Genomic DNA, 7,713 nt, shown 5'->3' on the forward strand with positions numbered 1-7,713 from the left:
GGGCAGGCACTTGTGCCACTGAGCTATATCCCCGGCCCAAGGTGAATATATGAAACATATATGACCTATATAAATTTACATCTTCTGGGGGCTGGGGATTTAGCTCAGCGGCACAGGGCCTGCCTGGCAAGCATAAGGTTGTGAGTACTATTCCCGGTACTGGAAAAAATAAATAAATAAATAAATAAATAAATTTGCATCTTCTTTGACTTTTAATAAATATGTATGCACAAATGTTAGAATCCTGGGCTCATGGAGTATTTATTTACTCCCTTCTAAATTATTTAAGCCATCTCATTTCAGCAGGTTCACTTCAATAATTAGCTTGAATAATTCCACATAAAGGAATTTGTGAGTTCTTTTTTTTTTTTTTTTTTGTCTTTTTGAGGCAGGGTCTTGCTATGCAGTTCAGGCTGGCCTTGAGCTCACTTTGTAACCCACGCTGGTCTCGAACTCAAAACAATCCTCCTGCCTCAGCCTCTTGAGTGCTGGGATTACACGCATGCACCACCATGCCCGGCCTCCATCCTTTATCTCAACAGTCCTATATCTTACTCTTTTTGTGGAAGAGATCTTGAGTCTACTTCCATTTTTGTCCACAGGAATTTGTGAGTTCTTAAAGAATTTAGCCATATGAGAAAGTTTTAATGAGACAATCTTCAGTTTTGAGGGCATCACTGGAAAAATATGGACATAAAGAAAAAGTTTGTCTGAAAACAAAACAGAAAATAATATAAGCAGAAAGCCAGGCATGGTGGTGCACGCCTGTAATCCCAGCACTTGGGAGGCTGAGGCAGGAGTACCGTTGCAAGGCCAGCCTGAGCTACAAAGTGAGTTCAAGACCAGCCTGAACTGCATAGTGAGACCCTGTCTCAAAAAGACCAAAAAACAACAACAACAAAAACAAAACAAAACAAAACAAACAAACAAAAAACCCAAAAACAACTGCTCCATGAGGGCTGGGGATTTAGCGGCACAGTGCCTGTCTGGCAAGTGCAAGGTCATGAGTTCAATTGCCGGTACCAGGAAAAAAAAAAGAAAAGAAAAAACAAAAAAAAAACTGCTCCACCAAAACAAAACAAAATAAAACAAACAAGGAAAAAACTTCATTGTAAAAGTAATGGTAATGGGCTGGGGGTATAGCTCAGTGGCATAAGTGCCTGCCTGGCAAGCACAAGGTCCTGAGTTCAATTCCCAGTACCAAAAACAAACAAAAAGGTAATGGTAATAATAAATAATAATAAAGTAAAATAATGCTAGAGTAGGGCTGGGGATTTAGCTCAGCAGCACAGCGCCTGCCTGGCAAGCTCAAGGTCATGAGTTCGATTCCTGGTACTGGAAAATAAACAAAATGCTAGAGCTCCATGTGGTGAAATAGCCCCCTGCCATTGCTGGGCTGTCCGCAAAGGGACCTGGCAGTCCCACCTAGGCTAAGGGCCAGTTTCAGGGCTCCTGGAGGGGGGACCCTGTCTGGGAGCTGCCCATGCAGGGGGAGGAAACTGAGGCTGCCCTGGGGAGTGGCACTGGCCCAGTGCAAGGACAGTGGAGTGGTCTGGGCAGGGCTCTGCAGCCAGTTGGCCTGGGACAGCTAGGTACCCTCAGGCAACAGACATCTCTGTGCCTGAAAAACGGAGGGGATAACCACTCATGCAGATCTAACGCTTGAGTACTTAAGGGCTGTGTCTGGTGCTGTAGTTACTATGTCAGTTTTCCCATGCTGAGCGGTTGAGCTGCCACCAAGCTATTTTTGCTCCTTTCCTGAAATGGGATCTTGCTGTGTCTCCCAGGCTGGTCTCCCACTCCGGAGCTCAAGTGACTCTGCCCAGGGGGCCCAGCTGAGCTCTGGCTTCACAAGATTTCCCTTAGAATCCAAGAAAAATTCCGGGCCGGCTGCAGGTGTGGCTTAGTGGTTGAGTGCTTGCCTAGCACCCTGGGGGTGGGTGGAGTTGGCGGGAGCCCATTAAGGTGGAGAGACCAGGAGTGCTTGCTATGGTTTGACCCCCAGAGCTCCATGGCCCTGTCAGAAGGTGCTGGAACGTTTAAGAGTTGGGGCTTGGTAGAAGTCCCTTGGGTCTTTGGGAGTGAGCCCTTGAAGGGGATGGTGAGACCCCAGCCCCTTGTTCTCTCTTATTTGATCCCTGGCTGCTGAGTGGTGCTGTTCCGCCCCAGACCCCTGACATGTTGTATGTCCTGCCCCAGCCCCAGAGCAACATGGTTGATCCCTCATGGACCAGAAGCTCCAAAACTGTGAGCCAAAACAAACCTTTCCTCTTCATAAGCTAATACCTCTGGGAGCTCATTACAGTAACACACAATGTTGGATGTGATGTTGAGTAAGCTGCCACTTCAGGCAATGGGTTCACCACAGAGAATCCTGGAAGACCCAGAGAACACTTGCAAGAGCTGCGTCCCTGCAGGGCAGAACACCCAGGTTCTCACTCACCAGTGCCATCGCTCATGGGTTGAGAGCTGCTCTGAGGACTTCCCCTCAGCATGGGGCTCGTCTCCCTTCCCCGTGCTTTAGTAAGGCACAGATCTGAGGTCAGAGAGACAGAGGTCTGTGCCCTTGAAGGAGAACTCTCCACCACGTCTGCGTGTGACCTCTGAGGGTGTGCCAGGGCCACACGGCGGGGCCGGCAACCTGTCTGCCATGACGTGTGCCAGGTTTGTAACACACCAGCTGGGAGGCCCCGCAGGAGGGAGAAACAGTTTGGTGTTCACAACTTTTGCTTATCTGCACAAGGCAACAACAAACAACCTTCTGTAGCCCTGGCTGTGCACACCTGCCTGTGTATCTGCGGCACGAATTCCTGGAAGTGCGCTCTCTGGGCCAAGAGTTTGCCATCTTGATGGATGCATCCAGTCTGGCACCCTGCGAAACTGCCTGTCTCTTGCGCGCTCGCCAACATCAGTGTTAACACTCTTTGATCTCTGTCAATCTGGTAGATGAAAAAATAGCACTCATACTTTAAAATTTCGTTTTTAAAATTCTAACTGAGGTTGGCATCCTCTCATGTGTTTGAAAGCCATCTGTCTTCCTAATAAGCTAATGAACCTGCAGAGTAACCAATGAAAGCTGCTGATGGCACACACAGAATCCCAGGCACCCTGCACCTCCTCGGAGAGGAGATGGCGCACTGCACGCGCGCACCGAAAATAAAACCGCATCTGGCCATGCTGCTAAATGCAAGCAGCATTTACAGAAGGTGCGAGGGACCAAGGGAAGGCAGCCCCCAAAATGCAGACGGGGGAAATCGCCTCCGGCCAATGACCCCACTTCCTCCATTTCTTCAACAAGTGAAATGGAAGCAAGAGATGGGAGAGGGGTAGATTAACAGAGGTGTGAGCACGGGCTGAACCCCTGGACTTCCACACCCAGGAAGATGGAGGTTACTTTTCCCTCTTTCTCCTGCAGAGCCAACCTCACACAAGCATCACAAAGCTGAAAAGTGGAAGAAGGCAGGCTGGCTGGGGACTTCAGGACGACAACAATAACCTGAGCCCTACTTTTGGCTGAATTGTGTCCCCCACCCCAACTCATACGTGGAGTTCTAACTCAGAGTGTGACTTATTTGGAGATAAAACCTTTAAGAGGTTTTATCTGTCACCTGTGCTAGGCAACTGCTTTACCTTGAGCTCCCCTCAACATGACACAGAGGTGACAGGCCGGGCGTGGTGGCACATGCCTGTAATCCCAGCACTCGGAGGCTGAGGCAGGAGGATCATAGTGAGTTCGAGGCCAGTCTGAACTGCATCGTGAAACCCTGTCTCAAAAAGGCAAAAAAAAAAAAAAAAAAAAAAAGTGACATGCCAGGCGTGATGACACATACCTGTAATCTCAGCTCTCTGGGAGGCTGAGACAGGAGGATTCACCAGTTCAAGCCTAGCCTGAGAGACTTAGTGTTGTAGTGAGACCCTATCTCAAATTTTTTAAAAAAGGGCTGAGCACGTAGCTCAATGGCAAAGCCCTGGTTTCAATCCCCAGTGCGCACACACACAAAATAAATACAATAAAAATTTTAAAAAGAGGTGACTACATTCAAATGAAAGCCAGATGTGGTTGTGCATGCCTGCACTCAGCACTCAGGAGGCTGAGGCAGAAGGATCGCTGTGAGTTCAAGGCCAGCATGAACTACATGAGGAGATCCTGCCTCCAAAACAACAAATTCGGCAAGCGCAAGGTCATGAGTTCGATTCCTGGTACCGGAAGAAAAACAAACAAAACAACAAATTCAAAGCAGGCTACTGAGGAGGACTCCAGTTTCAGAGAAAAGGGGACTTGGGTTCAGAAAGAGACCGGGAATGCTCACACACAAGAAAGACCCTGTGAGGATATGGCAAGAAGCCAGCCATCTGCAAGCTGAGGAGCGAGGCCTCAGAAAAATACCACGCCTAACGACTGTTGCTCTGGGACTTCCAGCCTCCAGGACAGTGAGAAAATAAATTCGTGGGCACTTTGTTACAGTAACTAATCCAGAGAGATGCCTGGAGCGAACCCGACCCAGGCTGCAGAGCCCCAGCAACCGCAGAGCCATGTTAGATACAGGTAAATGCTCCAAGTTGTAAGTCCCTGAGTTTGGGGTTGTTCATTATAGAGTTTGTTTTCTGCAGTGCTGGGGGTGGAACTCAGAATCTCCCTTGTGCTAGGCAAGTGCTTTACCTTGAGCTCCCCTCGACGGGACACAAAGCACATCATGGTAAGGGGACTTCTCTGCACAAGGCCGGACTTGCCCCACCTCAGCTGAGTTTTCTTTGTTGCGCACAACATGGTTTCTTAGTAATCTGTTCATTGATTTTGTTGTTGTTGTTGCTGTTGTTGTTGTTGTTTTTCCGGTACCGGGAATCGAACTCATGATGTTGCGCTTGCCAGGCAGACGCAGTGCCGCTGAGCTAAACCCCCAGCCCCAATAATCTGTTCATCTAAATGAGGTGTGCTGGGCTGTGATGTAGCTCAGTGGTAGAGTGCAAAGCTCTGGGTTCAATCCCCACCAGTACCACATACACACACACTCACACACACACACACACACACACTCACACACACACACACATACACACACAGTTGTGCTGCACATTTACCATGTTCAGTTGTGTTCATGCTGCTACCAAAGCATCAAAGTTAAAACAATGAGATTTAAACACAACACCCCAAGTTTCTTTTTTTTCTTTTCTCTCTCTGTCTGTCTCTCTTTCCTTCTTTTTGGCAGTCCCCCTCCCCTGGCAGTACTAGGCCTTGAGCCAGGGATCCTCTACCACTGAGATACATCCCCAGCCCCTTTTTTATTTTGAAAATAAAATAAACTGCCCAGGCTGGTCTTGAACTTGCAATCCTGCCTCAGCCTCCGAAGCAGCTAGGATTACTGTAAGCAGCCTAGTGCCTGGTTACCCTTAAACACTTCTAAAGCCCCTACAGTGTCAACTTCTGACTGTGTCCACCGAACAGGCTGGGGGGCCTGGAAGGTAGAGCCCCTATCTGCTGATTCTCTGAATCTCTGCATCTCTCAACTCAATACAATGATTAATAAATGGATCTTAGGCATGGTAGGGTACATCTGTAATCCCAGTGCTTGGGAAGCTGAGGCAGGAGGATCTTGAGTTCAAGGCCAGCCTTGGCAACTTAGCCAAACTACCTCAAAAATACAAAGGTTATTTCACAGCAGATTAAGATGGAGCCTGGGACCAAGAAAAATGCCTTCTCAGATATATTAAATGGATGTTCAAGGCTTCCCATGTCTTGTTCCCAAGGCCCCCAGGCTGTCTTCGCCTGCTTTCCTCCAAACCTCTCTTCAGCAGTTTCCAGGGCTCTGTGTGGCCTCCTGTCCCCTTCCCATCGCCTTCTCTTCCTTCTCTTCCCGTCCTCTGCAGCACCCTCACTGGCTCCCTGTGTTTCCTCTTTCGTACCACGGTCCTCACTGCCACAGGGCCTCTGCGCACGATTTTCTCTCTACCTACGCGCTGTGTTCCCTGACTTCCACCCTGTCATCTTTCACATTTCAGGACGTGGATGCTTTCTCAGCGAAACGCTCCAGAGTTAGTTAGTTCCTCAGTGGGTCAGTCCTGCTCTTACACTCACTTGCGTTCGTTAGGGTGACTGATTTATGTCTCTTTCCCCATTCCAGATTTTCTGATTGTCAAGGACGTGAATCCATGAGGTCTCATTCATTCTGTCCCCAGAGCCGATACATAGTGGGTGCATATAAATATTTGTTGGTTGAATGAATATTGTGACTACTCTGCTAAACCCTCCCAGTGGCATCTGGGGTGTCCTTGGGGGTGTGCGGCTCAGCTATGGCCTCTAGGGGTAGTCCTAGGACACCTCCAACAGCCCCACTTTGAGACCAGCTACAGACTCCGGCAAACTCGGTGCCCTGGGACGGCTCCAGCCAACGGTTGCGCCCAGCGGGGCTGCCGGGGCTGGGAGGATGCCGTCCAAGGCTGAAGTGTTCGAGTGGGCACCGCGTGCTGCGGGCTCCCCACGGGCCCACCAAAGCTTCCTCAGGACGCTATGCGGTTACCAACGCGACATCCAGGACCCTGCTGCTCTGCGTGCGATACTGATCTTTGCCAGCAGAGGGCGGTAGAGGGGTGCAGAAGAAGCGCGGGCGTCTCAGGGTGTGTGGTGCGTGCGTGCGCTGCTCCTGTATGTGACTGGTTAGCAATGTGTGCTCGGACATCTAGGGGTGGTGTCCCCAGCCGGGCGTCTCTCAGAACCTGCTGGCCGTCAGGGGTGCGGCTGCCGCCCGCCTTATACCTGGCTCCCCCGCCGCAGCTCGGCCTGGCACCCGAGGGCAGCGTCCGCGCGAGAGGACAGCGGCCACCGCGGGCCGGGCCCGGCGAGGAGGCTGCAGGGGCGCCGTCCCGCGAGGTCTGGGGCGAGGCTGGGAGAGCGCCCTCCAGTGTCGCCCTTCCCTGGCGACTCCCCCGGGCACCCTGAGCACTCGCTTCACAGAGAACGGAGGGGCCGGGCGTGGTGGCGCACGCCTGTAATCCCAGCACTTGAGAGGCTGGGGCAGGAGGATCATTGCAAGTTCGAGACCAGCCTGGGCTACAAAGCGAGCTCAAGGTCGGCCTGAACTGCACAGCGAGACCCTGTCTCAAAAAGACAAAAAAAAAAAAAGAGAACTGAGGGAGGCTGAGCCGGAGCACTGTGAGTCTGAGCTCTGCCTGGGAAATCTAGCAATTTAGCAAGACCCCGCCTCGAAATTCAGAGTAAGAGGGCTGAGGACGGGACTCGTGGCTTCAAGCCCCAGCGCCACAAAACCAAAACAAAAACTTCCCTCTGGGCTTTGCGCTCGCTTTCTTTTTTCCAGGCTGGTGACAAGAGCCGGTCCGTCCGTGCAGTCAAGCGCGCGACCGCTGCGCTCACCGGTCACCGCCAGCGCTCTCGCTCTCTTCCCGGGGCTCGCTCAGCCGTCCTTGGAAGTGCGGCCTCTTCCAAGGAGCCTTTGTCTGCCGTCCCAAGCCCTTCTAACGGTCCCTCTGTCCTTTGTTTCTTCCTAGCACTCCTGGCCAGGGAAACACTGTCCTTCACGGTGCTGTCTCCCGCTGCAGAGGGAGGGACGTCTCCACGGAGCCCAGGGCTTTGTCCTGTTCCGCGGCACCCTGGGATTAGTACCTGGTATGCAGTAGGTTCTCAGTAAGTATTTGTTAATTGATTGGCTAAAGGAATGTGCACCTGGACCTGTAATCCCAGCACTCGGGAGGCTGAGGCAG

At 51.2% G+C, this 7,713-nt stretch overlaps 1 long non-coding RNA gene across 1 annotated transcript in view; it reads left to right on the forward strand.

The window, feature by feature from the left end:
- Positions 1-7,153: 7,153 nt before the first annotated feature.
- LOC106148477 overlaps positions 7,154-7,713 on the forward strand; it is a 2,554-nt gene continuing 1,994 nt past the window's right edge. Inside the window, exon 1 of the long non-coding RNA XR_001233959.1 lies at positions 7,154-7,636. This is a non-coding gene — a long non-coding RNA (uncharacterized LOC106148477). The remainder of the gene's footprint in view (positions 7,637-7,713) is intronic.

This window comes from Chinchilla lanigera, unplaced genomic scaffold, assembly GCF_000276665.1.
Source record: "Chinchilla lanigera isolate Chin_1 unplaced genomic scaffold, ChiLan1.0 scaffold00021, whole genome shotgun sequence".
Classification (NCBI taxonomy): domain Eukaryota; kingdom Metazoa; phylum Chordata; class Mammalia; order Rodentia; family Chinchillidae; genus Chinchilla; species Chinchilla lanigera.